The sequence below is a fragment of the Panthera tigris genome, chromosome B3 (assembly GCF_018350195.1).
Source record: "Panthera tigris isolate Pti1 chromosome B3, P.tigris_Pti1_mat1.1, whole genome shotgun sequence".
Classification (NCBI taxonomy): domain Eukaryota; kingdom Metazoa; phylum Chordata; class Mammalia; order Carnivora; family Felidae; genus Panthera; species Panthera tigris.
Genome location: NC_056665.1, coordinates 38,385,704 through 38,404,228, shown reverse-complemented (window position 1 = coordinate 38,404,228; position 18,525 = coordinate 38,385,704). Strand labels below are relative to the sequence as shown.

Here is an 18,525-nt window from a genome sequence, read left to right as displayed (position 1 = left end):
CCCAGAGAGCTGAGAGGTGTGTCCTCACGGTCCCCACAGGCCAGCCAGCCCCCTTTCACCAGCCTGGCCCGGGCGACCGCCACCAGTGCCTACGGCACCTGGGAGCTAGACTTTGTGCCTCTGGAAACTCAGGAGAAAGGCTGATTGGCCCGGCGTGTGTCACGTGTCCAGCTCTGGTCCAATCAACGAAGACCAGAGGGTGGAGCCACTTGCGGCTGTTCCCCGAGCAGGGCTTTGCGCATGCTCTCTGAAGTAAAGGTGCTGACCTTTGGGCAGCGTTACTCCCGGGTCGAGTGAGGAAGTGCAAGGTGTAGGTGGCACTCTGGCTGGCCGTGTCCTCTCAGCGTGGCACACCCGGTAGCTCCACAACGTCAGGAGCTGGACTATGGTTTTACCCCAGTGCTGGAGCGTGCACACTGCCTGCACCCAAGGAGTGTCTTGGCGGGCGTGCCCTGCTGTTGCCGACCCTGAAAGGCTGACCTCTGCTGGCCAGGACAGGCACTACGCCTACCCGGTGGCCACCACCCCAGGACAGCAACGGAGGGATGTCTTTCCATTAGCCTAGAAGCCTCTGGTAAGTGGCGGTGTTGCAGTTACACAGCCCAGGCTCTAGTGCTGGGTTTGGGTGTGGCTCTTACACTAACTCGAGCCAGTTCCTTTCCTCCTTGGGGCTTTTCCCGTATCTGCCAACTGGGTCTCATCACCACGAACAGGTGCGGAAGGGGCCGTATGTTGTGCAGGTTTGGGGCTCAGCTTTTGAGCTGATTTTGAATCCAGCTTTTCGTTCCTTGCTGTATGACCTTGGGCAAGTTACTCAATCTCTTGAAGCCCCAATCTCCCGATCTATAAAATGGGAAGGAAGAAGAATTTCTCTTCTGTTCTCTAAAAGGTGATGTGAGGATTCAATAAGAGAATGCATGGAAAAAAGCACTGAGCGTGACGTCTGACATCACATCATTGTGAGGTGGCCTTGCTATGTGGTATGCTGGGGGCACACTCATTCATCTCCTGTCCTTCACCTCTTCCCCAGCCCCATCTCTCAGAGCACCCTGGCTAGTGGGCCAAGGAGTGATCAGTATCTGGAGCACAGCGGGGACTCAACCGTGTACAAAGAGTGGGAATGCGCTGCAGACCTCCTGCCTGGGTGGTCTCAACCTCATCCAGCTTTTATCGAGTATTCCCCACCTAGCAAGTAAGTCTCTGCTCTGAGGGGCTCCCAGGGCATTTCTGTACAGGGCAGGATGCATTCTACTGTGTGAACACTCACTGCAGGCTTGGGAGGAGCCTGTCTTAGATGTCTGGACACCTGGATTTCAATTCATTTCATTTCAATTCATTCATTTCAATTCATTTCAAAGAGTGAGTCTTTGCTACTCACTCCCTATGTGCCTCTACCCCCAGCCCCTCCAAACTAAAGAAAGATTCCATGAGCTGGGGAGGGAGAAGACTCATAGGGGAGGTGAGAGAAGAGGATGGACCCCCTAGTTGGGTATGAGGATCTAAGTATGGCGAGGCCTTGGGCCCCTGGTGCAGCTAAGGAGGTGGGAGGAGCCTGGACTTCCTTGCACCACAACATTGGAGTGGAAATGGAAGTCGCCCGGTGGGCACATCCAGGCAGAGGGGCCTGATGTGGCCTCTCAGAAGTGCCAGGAGCAGCAGAAGGCTCCTGGGTGCCCAAGAGGGATTCCCATAGCCTGCAGCGGGGTGGACTCAGGAGTGTGTTTCTGATGTGCCCAAGAGTGTGGCACAGACAAGGCACAGAGGACAAGAGGACCTAGAGAGGCTGCAAGGGAGCCCAGAAGAAGGCCGTGCATAGTCAGTGGGCACCAGTGTCTGATGTTTAGACATCCTGGGGGAGAAGAGCAAGGCAGATGACCAAGAGCTGGGGCCTCCTGGTGTTCTTCCTCCCCCACCTCAATACTACATAATTCCCATCCCTACCCAAGAACTGAGATGGAGCCTTCACTAAGATTAGGTGTCCTCCATCCAAGTGAAATGATGGCTCGAAATATAAATGCAATTCAGTTAGATAAGGAAAGTTCTATTTCTCGTATGCTTCAGCTCCGAGATTACTACCTGCCACTGAAAGAGAAAGGCGACATTGTACAGGTTCATAGAGGTGAGATGAGGTGGCTTTCAAAGAGAATTAAGCTAACGTTAATCTTTAGATCTGCAATACTGGACAACAAAATATCCACACTCTGTTAGGGAAAAAGGTTTATGACCCAAGAGTCTTCATTCTAGTTAAGATACCATTAATTCTGTCAGGGCATTTTAGGGGCACATAAGGACTGAACAAAATACTCAAGGAGATACTCAAACCGATGGAGTGTGGGTTAAAAGAGAGATCTTAAAATAGGGGATGAAAAAGAAAAAAGATAGGGGATGAAAGAGTGTATAGGAAACAGTAGGAAGGAATGGGTATGTTAGTTAAATCAAAATGAATAATGACGTTTTAAGTAGGGATTCTCGAAACAAAGGCCATGCGGTAAAGGAAAACCTGTTAAGAGTCAAAAATGAAGTATTGAAGTTTGCACTGTCCAGTATGGTAGTCATGAGTTACATGTGGCTCCTTACATTTAAATTAATTAAAATTATATAAAACCAAATAATCAGTTCCTCAGTTGCGCTTGCCATTTTTCAAGCACTCAATGGCCACACATGTCTAGTGGCTACTGAATCAGACAGGGCAGATATAGAACATTTCCACCACTGCAGAAAGTTCTTTGGGATAGTGGTGATCTAAATTATCAGAAAATCCATGGAGGGGAAAGGATATTTTGGAGCACAGAGAAGAAAGGTAGTCTAAAAATCTTCTAAAAGGATACGAGAAGTGAACAGGCAAAACCAACAGCAAACTTGAAAAGCAGGGTGGAATTTCCAAACAGGCATGTGACTTAGTGGTGGTGGTGAAATAAGGAATAAAGAGAAATTTGGCCAATCCAGAAAAGGGGAAGAAGAAAGAGGGAGGAAAATATAATCAGTAATAAATGTGAAATTAGGTGGAAGAAATAAAACTAAGTTCATTAGCTATCAGAATAACTATGATCTGGACTTCTATCAGAAACTAAAGTTGCCATTTCCAGTATATATGTAGAGAAATATCCCCTGGGACAAATTTTATGCTGGATACATTTTTAATTTGTATTTATTTTTATTTTTTAAAGGTTTTTTGTTTTTTTTGTTTTTTTTGTTTTTTTTTTTTGAGAGAGAGAGCGAGAGAGTATGGGGCAGGGACAGAAAGAGAGGGAGAGAGAGAATCCCAAGCAGGCACCTGTTGTCAGCATAGAGCCTGACACAGGGCTCAACCCCGTGAACCATGAGATCATGACCTGAGCTGCAATCAAGAGTTGGACGCTTAACTGACTGAGCTGCCCAGGTGCCCCTGGATACATTTTTTAAAATATAGTTTTAAAAACATAGCTTAGATAACATAAAATAAGGGAAATGTCAGTGTGTAGGAGCATTAAGAAATCTTGATTCTGATGGGGTAAGTACATTTTGGAGCTAGTGTTTGCCTACAGGATATCTGCCTATCCCTGGTGACCCAGAGTCTGAGTTTAATAGCTCATGGCACAGAGGATAATTCCTGGGAATTAGATGAGAATAGGTCAGAAGTCCTCTACATAAAGCTAGGATCCCAGAGGGCTATTAAACTAGGGGGGAAGAGTGTCCACAGAGACTTGTCTGCCTCTGTCCTCACTGGAGTTGGAGTGGAAGAAAGAAGGTTCTTTCCTGAGAATCTCTAGGATAAGCCCAGTTTCGAATGGGTGTGGCACCAGAATTTATACTGCCTAGTGCTCCCTGCACTCCCCTTCTCCAAACAAAACAAAACAAAACAAAATAAAACACACACAAAACAAAAACAAAAACAAAACCCCCCCAAAACAAAAAAAGCAAATAACAAAACTAAGTAAATATGCAATTTGAAGTATTCCCCAGATACCTGATGAAGCAATTGCAAATACTCCCTGGAGAAACACAGTTTAAATCTAGGCTTCAAGGACTTCTCACAGATAAACTTCCAAGGAACAGGAGGTCATACTGGAAAAAAAAATCATTAAACAGAAGAGGAAATAAGCTACATGAAATGAGAGTCAGCAGAAAACAACATTACTGAATCAGACCGATGGCAACGCTGACTGAAGATATTGAAATTATCTGTTATAGAATATGAAATAATTATGTGTGGCTTGCCTAAAATAAAGAAGTGATTGCATGTATGACAAAAGAATTAGAGAGAGAATCAAAACTGACTAGATGAATCTGAAGAAGAACCACAGAGAATTTCTAGAAGTGACAAATATAATTGAAATTGAAGCCGAGTGAATGAAAGATTGGTTCCAGGAAAGATGGAGTGAACACCATCTACTTTGTCTCCTACTGAATGCAGTTATTCTCCCTGGACAGAGTGTGTGGACCATTGGAAAGTAAATTGTAGCCAATAGATTAGAGAGGGAAACAAGAATTTGAAGTACAACCGAATTGGGTTGAGTTTCTCATTTTTTCCCTCCAGTATTGGCTGACCTGGACTCAAAGGCAGCCTGAAATCTGGAAGGGTGCACCACGTACAGGCAGAAGGAGCTTCAAGAGAGCAAATAGAGTTTTCTTCCTGGCCTGAAGAGTAGAAAAAGGCCTCCTAAGGATCAGGGAGAAGGAAGCTTTTCTGTTTATTTTTTCTTTTTTCCATCCTCACTCATGCCAGCCCCCGGGCAGTCTTGCAGTGGTGGCAGTGGCAGTGGTGAGGACAGCATCTGTATGTAGGAACCTAAAATCCCAAGGGAAAGACAACCTTCTCTCTGTTAGAAGACCTGTGAACAGAAGAGCTTGAGCAAATTCTTGCTGTTTTTCTCTTTGTGTCCTTCCCCTGCGTAGTGTCAGACACAGATGCGGTCATAAGAAGGGCATAGCAGAGCCACGAAATGGCAGATATCTGGCCGGGGGACGGGCTAGGGAGGCCGCAGACAGCCAAAAAGTGTTGGGGTGCGTGTGGAGAGGAGAGAGCACCAGAGAGTGATTGTATAACTTTGTATGTAAACTTCTGGGATCACTCCCAAACTGTGCATGCATCAATCTCATCCTAAAGAGAATCTGAGAGGTTTTGAGAACTGAACTAGGGGGCAGACCACCACCCAGTTCTCAGACTGGTGTTGCATATGTAGGACACACTTGAACAGAACTACAAAAGGCTTTGAAAATTGAACTGATCTTAGAACCAGAGCCTATAAATAGTGGGTTGAAGCTTGTGGTTGAACCTCGCCTCAGTCAACTGTCTGCTAATTTGTTTTTAAAATCAACATTCTTCTTAATATTTAAACAAGACCAAGAGTCGCATAACATGATGTTCAAAATGTCCAGGATACAATCAAAAATGCCTTGGGATATGAAGAATTGGAAAAATCTCAACTTACAGCAAAAAGACGATCAGTAGTTGTCAACCCCTGAGAAAACATAAATATTGAAATTATCAGAACAAGACTTTAAAGCTACTACTGTAACTATGAGAAGTGAGTGTGAACACTTTTGAAATGAATGAAAAAATAGGAAGTTTCAACGACAAAAAAAGAAGATATGAAGAAGAACTGAATGGAAAATATAGAACTGGAAAATATAATAACCAACATTTAACAATAACTGGATGGACTCAGTAGCAGAATGGAGATGACAGAGGAAAGAGTCCATGAACCTGAAGATAGATCAATAGAAATTGTTCAGACTTAACAATGGAGAGAAAAAATTGAAAGAAATTGAACAGAATATCAGGAACCTGTGGAACAATACTAAAATGTCAAACATTCATGTCATCAGAGTCCTTGAAGGAGTGGAGAAAGAGTGCAGTTCAGGAAATAATAATACAAAAATAATGGTTGCAAACTTCCCACATTTGTAAATTCAAGAAACTCAGCAAACCTCACACAGGATCAACTCAAAAACATCACCTCCCAGGTATGTGATAATCAAATGGTTTTTAAATTAAAGATAAAGAAGAAAATCTGGAAAGTAGTCGGAGAAAAAAGTGCATCATCTATAGGAGAACATATATTTGAATGACTGTTGATATCTCACCAGAAACCAGAGGCTAAAAGGAAATGAAACATCTTGGAAGCACTGAAAGAAAAGAACCACCAATACAGAGTTCTGTATCCAGTGAAATTATCCTTAGGAATAAAGGTGAAATAAAAATATCCTCAGATGAAAAAAACCTAAGAGACTTTGTTGTCAGCACACCCGTTGTAAAATAAATACTAAAAGAAATTCTTCAGATGAAAGAAAGATGATACCACAGGGAAACTTAGGACATCAGGAATGAGGGACAAACAACAGAAATGGTAACTATCTGGGTAAATGGCTGTTAACCTTCTCTTGAGTTCTCTAAAATATGATTGACAATTGAAAGCAAGAATTAGGACTCTTCTAGGATGACATTTTCAACGTAGGTCTAATATATAAGACAGCTATCGTATAAAGAAAGGAGGCTAAGGTGACTTATGGTAAAATTTCTACATTCTATTTAGGATAGTAAAGTATCTGTTCACAGTAGACAGAGAAAAATTAAGTATGTAAGTTGCAATCACAAGAAAATTACCAAGGAGATATAGTAAAACATACAATATGATAAATTAAAATGGAATATTAAAAAATGTTCAGAGGCACCTTGGTCGCTCAGTCAGTTAAGTGTCCGAATTCAGCTCAGGTCACGATCTAATTGTTTGTGAGTTCAAGCTCCATATCAGGTTCTGTGTTGATAGGTCAGAGCCTGGAGCCTTCTTCAGATTCTGTGTCTCCCTCTCTCTCTGCCCCTCCCCCTCTCACACTCTGTCTCTCTCTTGTTCTCAAAAATAAACATTAAAAAAATTGAAAATGTTTAAATGACGCAAAGAAAGAAGAAAAGGGGAAACAGAGGAACAAAAAACAGAGCAAACAGAAAATAAATAATAAAATGACAGCCCTAAATTCAAACGTATCAATAATCACATTAAATCTAAATGGACTAAACATACCAATTAAAAGACAGAAATGGCCAAAATGGATTAATAAAAACAAGGTACAACCATATGCTTCCTATAATTATGTTGATAAAATGATATAGATAGGTTAAAAGACTAAGACATATATCCAAAAAACCATTGAACAGTACTCTTCAAATAGGTGAATTTATGACATATGAATTATATCTCAGTAAGGCAATTCAAAGAAGATTAAGATACATCTTGCAAACACCAATCAAAAGAAAGCTGGAGTAGCTATATTAATATCAGACAAAGTAGACTTCAGAGCAAAGAAAATTACTAGAGATAAAGGTATACATTACATAACAATAAAAGGGCCAGTTCACCAAGAAGACATAATAATCCTAAGTGTGTATGCATCTAATAACAGGACTTCAAAATGCATGAAGCAAAATCTGATTAAACTCAAAGAAATGGAAAACTCCACAGTTATAGTTGAGGAGTTCACTATTCCTTGCTCAGTAATTAATAGAACAGGTAAATAGCACATACAAGAGCCGAGCCATAAGCCAACTGGAACTAACTGATGGTTATAGAACATTCAATCAAAAACCGGTAGAAAATAAATTCTTTCCAAGTGCGCAAAGAACTTACATTGAACCTACAATGAAGACCTCATTTTGAGTCATAAAAAAAGTCTTAACAATTTAAAAATAATTGAAATCATACAAAGTGTGTTATTTGATCACAATGAGATCAAACTAGAAATTTATAGCAGAGCAAAAACTGGAAAATCTCTAAACACTTTAAATTTTAAAAAAATACACTTTTAAGTAATTCATGGGTCAAAAAGAAAGTGTTATGGAAATTAGAAAATATTCTGAACTGAATAAAAAAAAATAACCAAAATTGTGAGATGCAGCTTCAACAATGCTTACAAGGAAATTGATAGTGTTAAATGGTTATATTAGAAAAGAGGAAAGATCTCAAATCAACAATCTAAGCTTTCGCCTTAAGAAACTAGAAAAAGAAGAGAAATATAAACCAAAAGCAAGCAGAAGGATGGAAATAATAAAGACAAAAGCAAAATTCAATGAAATTAAAATAAGAAAACAATAGAGAAAAATCAGTGAAACAAAAAGCTGTTTCCTTGAAAAAATGAATTGGTAAATTTCTAGGTTGACTAAGAAAAAAAGAAGATAACATATTACCAACAACAGGAATGAGAACGGAATTATCGCAACAGACTTCATACACATTAAAAGACTAATAAGGGAATAATAATATAAACAACTTTACAAAATAAATGGACAATTTAGATAAAATGAACTACATCCTTGAAGGCCACAAACCACTAAACACTCATCCAAGAAGAAATAAATAACTCAAACAGTCATATATTTATTAAATAAATTGAATTTATAGTTAAAAGCCATTTGAAAAATAAAACTCCAGACTCAAAAGATTTCACTGGCAAATTCTACCAAATGTCTAAAAAAGAAATGAAACCAATCTTTTGACATATAAATCTCTTCCAGGAAATAGAAGGGAATACTTCCTAATTCATTGTAATGAGTCTAATTTTATCCTGATGCCCAAACCAGACAGATTTAGGAAAATATCAGTATCTCTCATGAACATAAATACAAAATTCCATGACAAAATATTAATAAATTGAATCCAGCAATATATAAAAAGTAACTGGGTCTTAGGAATGCAAGATATTGAAGATAAGTCAATGTCATCCACTCTATTAATAGTCCAAAGAAGAAAGACATATCATATCGCTCAGTGCAGAAGAAACATTTGAAACCAACAGAGCCAGCTCCAGAGGCTTTGCTAGGGCAGAGTTGAGTGGAGACCCCCAAGAAAAAGAGGAGATTGCATCAAGTTCTGATGGTGGTAGAGCTTAGATAAAACCACTCCCCAAAAGTAAGAGTCTCACCCTGAGTGGGGAAGTACTGAAGAATCAGAGTGCTGTTTACTGAGGAATTGAATAAAGGGGCTTCAGAGTATGAGACCAAAGGTGGAAGTCTCATGAAGAGTCATTTTTGTGGGAAAGAGATGGCTTGAAGGGAGAGGAATCTTCCAAATGGTTGATGGTGAAGTAAAATAAGGAGCGAGTGGTAGAAATTAGGGTCCAAAGAAACAAAGGAAACCTACCCAAACCACTTCACTTTAATGTACTAACATAAGGCAACACTCTGGAACTAAGAAACTTAGAGAGCCTCTCAAGTCTTTACCCTTGTCTACATAGGACCACCTGTAAGTCCTGGTGGAGAAAAACATCATATTAAAAATAGACAGAAAATAGGGGCTTCTGGACGGCTCGTTTGGTTGAGCATCAGGCTTCAGCTCAGGTCATGATCTCATGGCTCATGAGTTCAGGCCCTGTGTCGGGCTCTCTGCTGACAGCTCAGAGCCTGGAGCCTGCTTCGGATTCTGTGTCTCTGCCTCTCTCTCTTTCTCTCTCTCAAAAGTAAATAAACATTTAAAAAATTAAAAAAAAATAGAAAGTAGAAGCCAACATCTACACAAACCTACTACAGAACAAAAAAAATGAGAATCAAAATATTTTCAGCTGATAAAATTCTCTTTCCAAAACCAATGATGGAGAGCAAAACTGTTACAGAACACCCTGACTTGAATTAAATATCCTTAAACAAATATTTGCAGATATGAGGGAAAAACCCACCTCACATCACAAATTTGAAAGCTCAGAAAGGAAATGGACGAAGCAGAAATGATAGATGCAACATGAGTGTTTACTAAATTCAGGAAAGACATAGAAAGGAAAATAATCTCAGAACTGACAAAAGTTACAAGGTGCCCAAGGGAGAATAGATTTGATTGAATATATAATAGGAGAGGAATGAAAATAGCTAAGAATACCAACATGAAATAATGAGATTTAATAATACCAAAGAAAAACTGTTGGCTAGAGAAGGCAGGCAGAGAAGTGTCAACATTTATATAATTAGAGTCCCTGAAGAAAGAAAGAAAGAAAAAAAGACAAACAGAACAAAAATTTAAAACTATAATACAATAACACTTTCTTTTTTTATTTTAATATATTAAAAAAAATTTTTTAATGTTTATTTATTTTTGAGAAACACAGAGACACAGAGAGCAAGTAGGGGAGGGGCAGAGAGAGAGGGAGACACAGAATCTGAAACAGACTCCAGGCTCTGAGCTGTCAGCAAAGAGCCCAACGCAGGGCTCAAACCCACTGTGGGGCTCGAACCCACGAACTGTGAGATCGTTACCTGAGCTGAAGTCAGATGCTTAATTGACTGAGCCACCCAGGTGCTCCTAACAATAACATTTTCTGGAAATGAAATAAGATCTGAGTTCGTGTGTTCAAAGAGCTTACTCTGTACATGGGGAAATAGTCCTGAAACAGTCTGCTCCAAGATATTAGACTTAGGGGTAAAGAAACAAATCCTCTGGGCCTTAAATTTACAAAGACCAATTCCTTACAACGGAAAGGAAATAAGTTTGGCATCAGACTTCTTAATAGGAATACATGAAGAAGGACGACAATGGGACGTTTTCAAGAAACCCCAGGAGAAAAAGTATGAACCAAGGATTTTTAGATCCAGACAAACATGAAGACCATAGAATAGTTTTAAACATGCAGACTCAAAATACCACATTCACAAATCATTCCTGAGAAATCGGAACACCACTTTTATTCTTTTTAATAATGAGGAGGCCGGGATTCCTGGGCCACTCTGTTGCAAGACGTTGAAAGGTTATTTCCTTTCTCTGGACTGGTGATCAGAGGTTTTTGAGATGTGCTGTAGCTTTAGCCATGTTGATTTTACTTGGTGTTCATAGAGGTCCTAGGACCACAGACTTGGTGAAACAGAGTAGAAAGAGCAGGGTCCTGTGGTCAGATGGACTTGGGCTGGAACACTTTCTCTGTCCCATCCATCACCCATCCATCAGCCAGCCAGCCACTCACCAAATTTTGGAGAACCCTCAAGGTGCTAGGCACCCCGGTAGGCTCTGTGGATACAGGTGAGCCAAGCAGATCCAGGCAGCTTACATTCTAGTGGGGGGAGGTAGACATTTAACTGATAGCCACACAAACGTATACTCACAGATTGTGGTAAGCGATGTTGAAAGTAGGCAGCATTCTCTGAGCGTGGATAGAGGATGGTAATGTAAGAGTCCAGGAAGGCTTCACTGAGAAGATGACGCTTGGACTGAGCCTGGAATGATGGAGGGAGTCCTCCCAGGGGAAGGGGGTCGGGTAGGACATTCTGGGCAGAGGGGGCAGCACAGGTCGAGAGTACTGTGGTAAGAGGAAGCTCAAACCTTTGGGGATCAGGTGGCAGAAGCAAGTGGCCAAGTGATGGGAGCGAGCTAGGGGCCAGGTCCCAGCATGAGGATGAGGTCTGTCTGTGATAGCTTGGGGAATACAGTGAAACATTTGAAATGGGGAGGCAGGATTGGAATCATGTATTTAAATTTTTTTTTAACGTTTATTTATTTTTGAGACAGAGAGAGACATCCCTGTCTGGGCCTTCTGTTCCCCCCGCTACTTTAGGAATGTCTAGGACAAGAATTGAATGTAACTTCAGTTTTAGTAGGCAAATCGCGCCCTGGATCAGAAATACATATGGGGAGTGTGAGGACCCTTGAACCAGATAGGAGCAGGGTCCTCGGGATCTGTTTTCCCCCTCTCACCCCCTACCAATGTTCTTGAAGCTCAGCACTGTCCAGATCTGTTAGAACAAGAATACAATCCTTCCTTGGAGGACGGTCATTTCCAAAGGAAGCACCAAAACTGAGAAGGATCTTCTTTCTCTTGCTGCTTTATGTCTCTGCCTCTGTCTCTCTCTCTCTACTACTACTTTCTATTTGCTTTATTTATTTTTATTTTTTTTATTAAAAATTTTTTTAACATTTATTCATTTTTGAGAGACAGAGAGACGGAGTGTGAGTGGGGAGGGGCAGCAAGAGAGGGAGACACAGAATCTGAAGCAGACTCTGGGCTCTGAGCTGTCAGCACAGAGCCCGACGCGGGGCCTGAACTCACGGACCGTGAGATCATGACCTCGAACTTATGGACTGTGAGATGATGACCTGAGCTGAAGTCCGGGTGCTTAAATGACTGAGCCACCCAGGTGCCCCTCTGTTTGCTTTAGAAATGTAAACTAGTTTGCATCTCCAACTCATTGAGCCCTGAGACACTTAGCATCCAGCTTTGCAAAAGCTTTGCAAAAGGTCCCCCATCTGCTCACACTGTGGAGAATGGCATTGGAGCAACCATTCATTGCATACATGTGGCCCTGTGAAGGCTGGCCTCAGAAGTTAACATGCTGACCTCTTTTTCTTTTCTCTTCTTTCTTTCTTTCTTTTTTTTTTTTTTTTTTTTTTTTTTTTAGTGAGGGTTAATATACATATGAAGAAGTGTGCCATGCGTTCCAATCTTACATGTACAGCTCAGTCACATTTTTACAAATTTAACTACTACCCTATCCAATACCTAGAACATTTCCAGCACCCTGGGAAGTCTCCTGTGTCCTCTTCCCAGATAGTACCACCCCTGCCCCCAGAGGTCACGATTCTTTTGACTTCTATCACCATTGGTTAGTTTTGCCTGTTCTTAAATATCACAGAAAGGGGATGTAGTCTTTCACTCAGTCTAGTGTCTGCAATATTGAATCATACTGTTGTATGCATCTGTATAGACTGTGTATTCTCATTGCTGTATAGCATCCATAATATGGATATACTACAATTTGTCTAACATCCTGTTGGTATTTGGGTTGTTTCCAGTTTGGGGCTGTTGTGAATAGTCCTGCTATGAACACTCCCTAGCACAAGTGTTTAAATTTTTTTTGACATTTATTTATTTTTGAGAGACAGAGAGAGGCAGAGTATGAGCCGGGGAGGGGCAGAGAGAGAGGGAGACACAGAATCCAAAGCAGGCTCCAGGCTCTGAGCTGTCAACACAGAGCCCGACGTGGGGCCCGAACTCACAAACTGTGAGATCATGACCTGAGCTGAAGTCGGATGCTTAATCGACTGAGCCACCCAGACACCCCCCTAGCACAAGTGTTTAGGTGTCGACGGGCACTCATTTCTGTTGGGCATATGCCCAGGAGTAGAATTCCTGGGTCACAGAGTACGCATGTATTCAGCTTTCGTGGACACGACTGAACAGTTTTCCTAAGTGATTGAACCATACTGCATTCCCACCGGGAGCCAAGTGGTAGAAATCCACCTCAAGCTAGCTCAGTCAAAAAGTGTACCGGTTCCCACAACCAAACCATGGGTCGAGGGAGGGTGCCACTACTTTAGGGTAGAGGAGACCCTGCCAGGCTCTCTCTCTGTCTCTGGGCCTGTCAACACCTTTCTCTCTGACTCAAGACTGACTTCCTCCATGTGTCGACCTGGCCTTACACTTCACAGCCCCGCTGATTGGCCGGAGCTGGATTCTGTATCAACCCCTGGGGGCCTGTAATTGGCAGCCCCCGTTGGATCCACAGGGGTGGAGGAGGGGAAGAGCAGTTCTCCCTAAAGATAGGCACGGTGTCCCCAGACTGCAAGGGAGCCATGTGCTGCAGGGACAGCGGGTCAGGTGCTGGATTCCATTCCCAGCTCTGCAGCATCTCCTCCTAGCCATATGACCCTGGGCAATTGCTGCAGACTGAATGTTAAGGTCCCCCCAGGTATGTGAAGTCTAATCCCCAATGTGATCGTATTTGGAGGTGGGGCTTTGGAGAGGTGATGATGCCATAAGGGCAGAATCTTCATGAATGGGGATAGTGCCTTATAAAAGAGACCCAGAGAACTTCCTCACCCCTTCCACCGTGGGAGGACACGGCGAGAAGGCCATCTGAACCAGGAAGCAGGCTCTCCCCAGAACCCAAATCAGCCGGTTCTTTGATCTGGGACTTTCCAGCCTCCAGAACTGTGAGAAATAAATTTCTGTTGTTTATAAGCCACTTAGTCTGTGATACTTTGTTGTAGTTGCCCAAATGCCCAAGGCAGCAATTCATTTAGTTTCTAAATGGATTAGGAAACCTGTTTCCTAATGGATAAAAAGGAACAAACACGTTCTTTACACGGTATTAAATAAGGCATCACAGCTGATGCCTCTTACCCATGATAGATGCTTAATAATGTCCCTTCCCTCCCTGTCCTCTCAGAGCAGGGTTGGGATGTGAATCCTCCTGTCTTGTAATTCCTAGAACTGTGTCCTGTATCTAAGGGCTGTTTCTTCTTGCTATTGGCTGAGAGAACACATGTCTGGGGGCAGGAGAGGGGTCATCACTCTGAGCTGTATATGTGCTTCCTGGTGGCTCCGTCAAATCAGCCTGCACTGGATTCAGTGGGAAAGGAGAGATTTGGATGCTGGCTCAGTGAGAGTGAAGTTCTGGCAGATTCCCCAAACAGCAACTTAAACAAATTAGTTTCATTTCCTTCCTTTAAATCAAAGAAACATGGAGGCAGGCAACCCAGTGCTGGTACAGCCACTCCTTGATGCCGTCAGGGGCCCAGAATCTTTCCCGGTGGGACCATCCCCATCGCAGCGTCCCCAAGTTGAGCTAGTTTGAGAGGGTCTCTCCTCCTTGCAACCGAACATACTCCTTCAGCGGTTTTAAATCAGGGTCACCAAGTGCTTCATATAGAAATTCAGTTTATTTCAATAATGCAATCAAAGCAAGTTTTGGGAAGTTCATTCTGGCGAGGGTGAAGCATCTGACGTAAATATTCTCGCACATTTGTTTACAGAGTTCAGCACTGAAGATAGAGTTACTTGTGCTTGCAAATGTGAGCGTATATTTCAGCAGAACACAGCAGCATGGCAAAAACAATATTCATATCCAATTAGGAAATTCATGGAGCAGAAATGAACTTGGAATCCGTGGTGGTGCACATATTTGAAAATAGGGATAGAATAGGCTGCCATGGTATATCAATGGAAATAGAAATTTCACTTATTTGTATGAACATGCACACATGAAGGGTAATTACACTACAATATTTTTGTGGCAAAGATGATATTTAATTTAAAACACAGTTCAATATGGCAGCAGGGGTGCAGCAGGAGTAGGGGTGGAGAGAAGGCATCCACCTCTCATGAAAAATTCAAGGACCAAAAAATATAGTAGTCAAGATAAATAGTATTTTAATATAATATTTTATTTTATTTATTTTTATTCTTTAAAAAAATTTTTTTTAGTGTTCTTATTATTTATTTTTGAGACAGAGAGAGACAGAGCATGAGCAGGGAAGTGGCAGAGAGAAAGGGAGACACAGAATCGGAAGCAGGCTCCAGGCTCTAAGCTGTCCTCACAGACCCCCGACGTGGGGCTTGAACTCACGGAGTGTGAGATCATGACCTGAGCTGAAGTTGGACGCTCAACCAACTGAGCCACCCAGGTGCCCCTATAATATTTTAAAAATACAAATTAATTCGAAAATCCTCATGGACAAAATATCAAAATTTTGAATAGACAGGATCAGTATTATTGATTTTTCCTTTTGCCTCCGTCTTCCAATATGATTTGGGCACAGCACTGCATAGCAAGATGTATTTTGTTTTTGCTTTTGTTTTTATTTTTGCTGTCTGCCATCAGTCGAATTTTTTAAATGTTTGAGCCTTTGGAGAAATACTTTATAAATCACTTTAAGTGTTTATAATGGAATTGAACATTTTGTAAATGAGTCCTCTCAATTTTGTTCAAAAGAAACTGAAAATCTTTAATCACAGTGTTCCACGAGTGTGCCAAGATAAACTAACTTCTAAAACCTGTATCAGGGCGCCTGGGTGGCTCGGTTGGGTGTCCAACTTCGGCTCGGGTCATGGTCTTTCAGTTCGTGAGTTGGAGCCCTGCGCTGGGCTCTGTGCTAACAAACAGCTCAGAGCCTGGAGGCTGCTTCAGATTCTGTATCTCCCTCTCTCTCTCTCCCCCTCCCCTGCTCATGCTCTGTCTCTCTCTGTCTCTCAAAAATAAATAAATGTTAAACAAAAATTAAAAAATAAAACCCTATATCAAATTTTAGGTATTATAGACAAGGCAGTAAGCAAATTTCAGTGATTTTACACTGGAAAACATTTACATGATCCCTCAAAAGCAAAGAAGTCGCTGAATAAATTAGCTTAGGGGAGGTCAAATGATGGTCAAGATGTAATGTAGAAATTCTATAGTTTTTTTTTTTTTTTTGACTTGTGGGAAGAATGTTTTGATGGAGTTCCTATGTTTAATTGGGCAGATTTATATTTTAAATTGGATTGAAGAGACAGAAGGCTGATGGTTTATGGCATCTACAATTGGCAAAATATTGAAAAGAATTACAAAGCCAAGTTATGTGGTGAGTTTTATCTTCTCATAATGGCTTGTTAAAGAAAGATATTCTAAATGGAATTTAAAAAGACACTACCCATGAAAATACTTGGGCTGAAATAGTTAACCATTCCTATCTAAAGAAATTAGAACTGAGAATATCTTCCATCTGTTAGGATTTGCTCAGAGCTTCCCAGGTATCTGCAGAGAAATGATACTCATGTTAAAAGTATTGTGCTCTGGGGCGCCTGGGTGGCTTGGTCGGTTGAGCGTCGGACTTCGGCTCAGGTCATGATCTCACGGTCCGTGAGTTCGAGCCCCGCGTCGGGCTCTGTACTGACAGCTCAGAGCCTGGAGCCTGCTTCCGATTCTGTGTCTCCCTCTCTCTCTGACCCTCCCTTGCTCATGCTCTGTCTCTCTCTGTCTCAAAAATAAATAAACGTTAAAAAAAAAAAATTAAAAGTATTGTGCTCTACAGAGGAGAGTCAACAAAGGGTATCAACAATTTCCATTTTATTAATAATAACATATAACTTTGAAGATGATTATAGGCAGTTTTTTGAGGGGGGGGAAGAGACCACATTTAAAAAAAAAAACACACATTCTTTAGAAAAGGACCAGTGACATGATATTAGAAACAGATATGGCTAAGAAATTGATTAAAGTACATGAATGTATACCAAAATTATTATTATTTTTATGTTACTTTTAAAGCTCAAATAATAAATACTATGTTTTAAAAATTTTAATGTATATATTAAAATTTTTAATATGCTATTTTATTTTTTATTTTTTTAGTGTTTATTGATTTATTTTGAGAGCGAGCAAGAGTATGAGCAGGGGAGGGGCAGAGGGAGAGAGAGCGGGAAAGAGAGAATCCCAAGCAGGCTCCACACTGCCAGCACAGAGCCCATGCAGGGCTTGATCTCAAGAACTGCGAGATCATGATCTGAGCCAAAACCGAGATTTGGCCACTTAACTGACTGAGCCACCCAGGCGCCCCTTCATGTGTTATTTTCAAATAAACTGTTAATTTTAGAATAGCTTTTTATTTACAGAAAAATTGCAAAGATAGTACAGGGAACTTCCATGTACCTCCCCACCCAGCTTCCCCTCTTACTGACATCTTACCTTAGTATGGTACATTTGTTATTATTAATGAACCAATGCTGGTGCCTCTTATTAACTGAAGTCCCTACTTGATTCAGTTTTCCTTTGTTTTTACCTACCACCTTTTTTCTTGTCCAGGATCTCATCCAGGATGTCACACTGCGTTTGGTTGTCAAGTCTCCTTAGGCTCCTCCTGGGGGTGACCATCTTCAGACTCTTCTTGTTTTGGATGACCTTGACAGTTTTGAGTAGCACTGGTCAGGTACGCCGCTCTCCTGGACTTTGTCTGCTGTTTTCCTCATGCCTAGAGCAGGGGTATGAGTTTTGGGGAGGAAGAACACAGAGATAAAGTGCCCTTCTCCTCAAATTTACCAACATAACTTACACTCTTGAGGTTGGCCTTGATCGCATAGCGGAGGAAGTGTCTGTCTCCATAATAAGCTATTCTCTCCACTTCCCATACTGTGCTCTTTGGAAGGAAGTCACTGTGCACAACCCACACTTAAGGCTTTTGGGGTCTTATGTTCTTGTTCCTTGAGTGGGGAGCGTGTGTGTGTGTGTGTGTGTGTGTGTGTGTGTATGTATATATATATATTATATGATATATTATATATATAATATTATTTGGGATTGTTTTGCACTAGGGTTTGGTCTTGTCTCTCTTATTTATTTATTCGATCATAAATTTATAGCACTATGGACTCATGGATATGTATTTTATACTTTGGGTTATAATCCAATAACTTTTAATTTTGTCGCTTAAATTGTCCTAGCTCTGCCTATTTGGAGCTCTTGCGGTTGGCTCCTGTGTCTTTTTGACATAACCCTCACTGTGAGGTTTTTGTGGGAGTATTTGGACTGTGCATTTTAGGCAATTTGGCAATTATATTTTATATATTGATTTCTTTTTTTTTTTTAAGTTTTATTTATTTTTGAGAGAGAGAGACAGGACGTAAGTGGGGGAGGGACAGAGAGAAAGGGAGACACGAATCTGAAGCAGCAGGCTCCAGGCTCGGAGCGGTCAGCACAGAGCCCGATGCGGGGCTCGAACCCATGAGCTGTGAGATCATGACCTGAGCCGAAGTTGGACACTTAACTGACTGAGCCACCCAGGCACCCCATTTCTTTGTGTTTAAGGAAGGGAAAGTAGGTATAAA

The 18,525-nt window shown here is 41.4% G+C and overlaps 1 long non-coding RNA gene across 5 annotated transcripts in view; it reads left to right on the top strand.

Annotated features, from left to right (window-relative positions):
• The first annotated feature begins 268 nt into the window (after positions 1 to 268).
• Positions 269 to 18,525, top strand: part of LOC102971701 — a 51,381-nt gene continuing 33,124 nt past the window's right edge. For 4 of the 5 annotated variants that reach the window (XR_006218561.1, XR_006218560.1, XR_006218559.1 and 1 more), the window contains exons 1-4: positions 269 to 574; positions 1,031 to 1,192; positions 16,188 to 16,286; positions 17,507 to 17,630. This is a non-coding gene — a long non-coding RNA (uncharacterized LOC102971701). The remainder of the gene's footprint in view (positions 575 to 1,030; positions 1,193 to 16,187; positions 16,287 to 17,506; positions 17,631 to 18,525) is intronic. The other variant, XR_006218563.1, reaches the window with a different exon arrangement.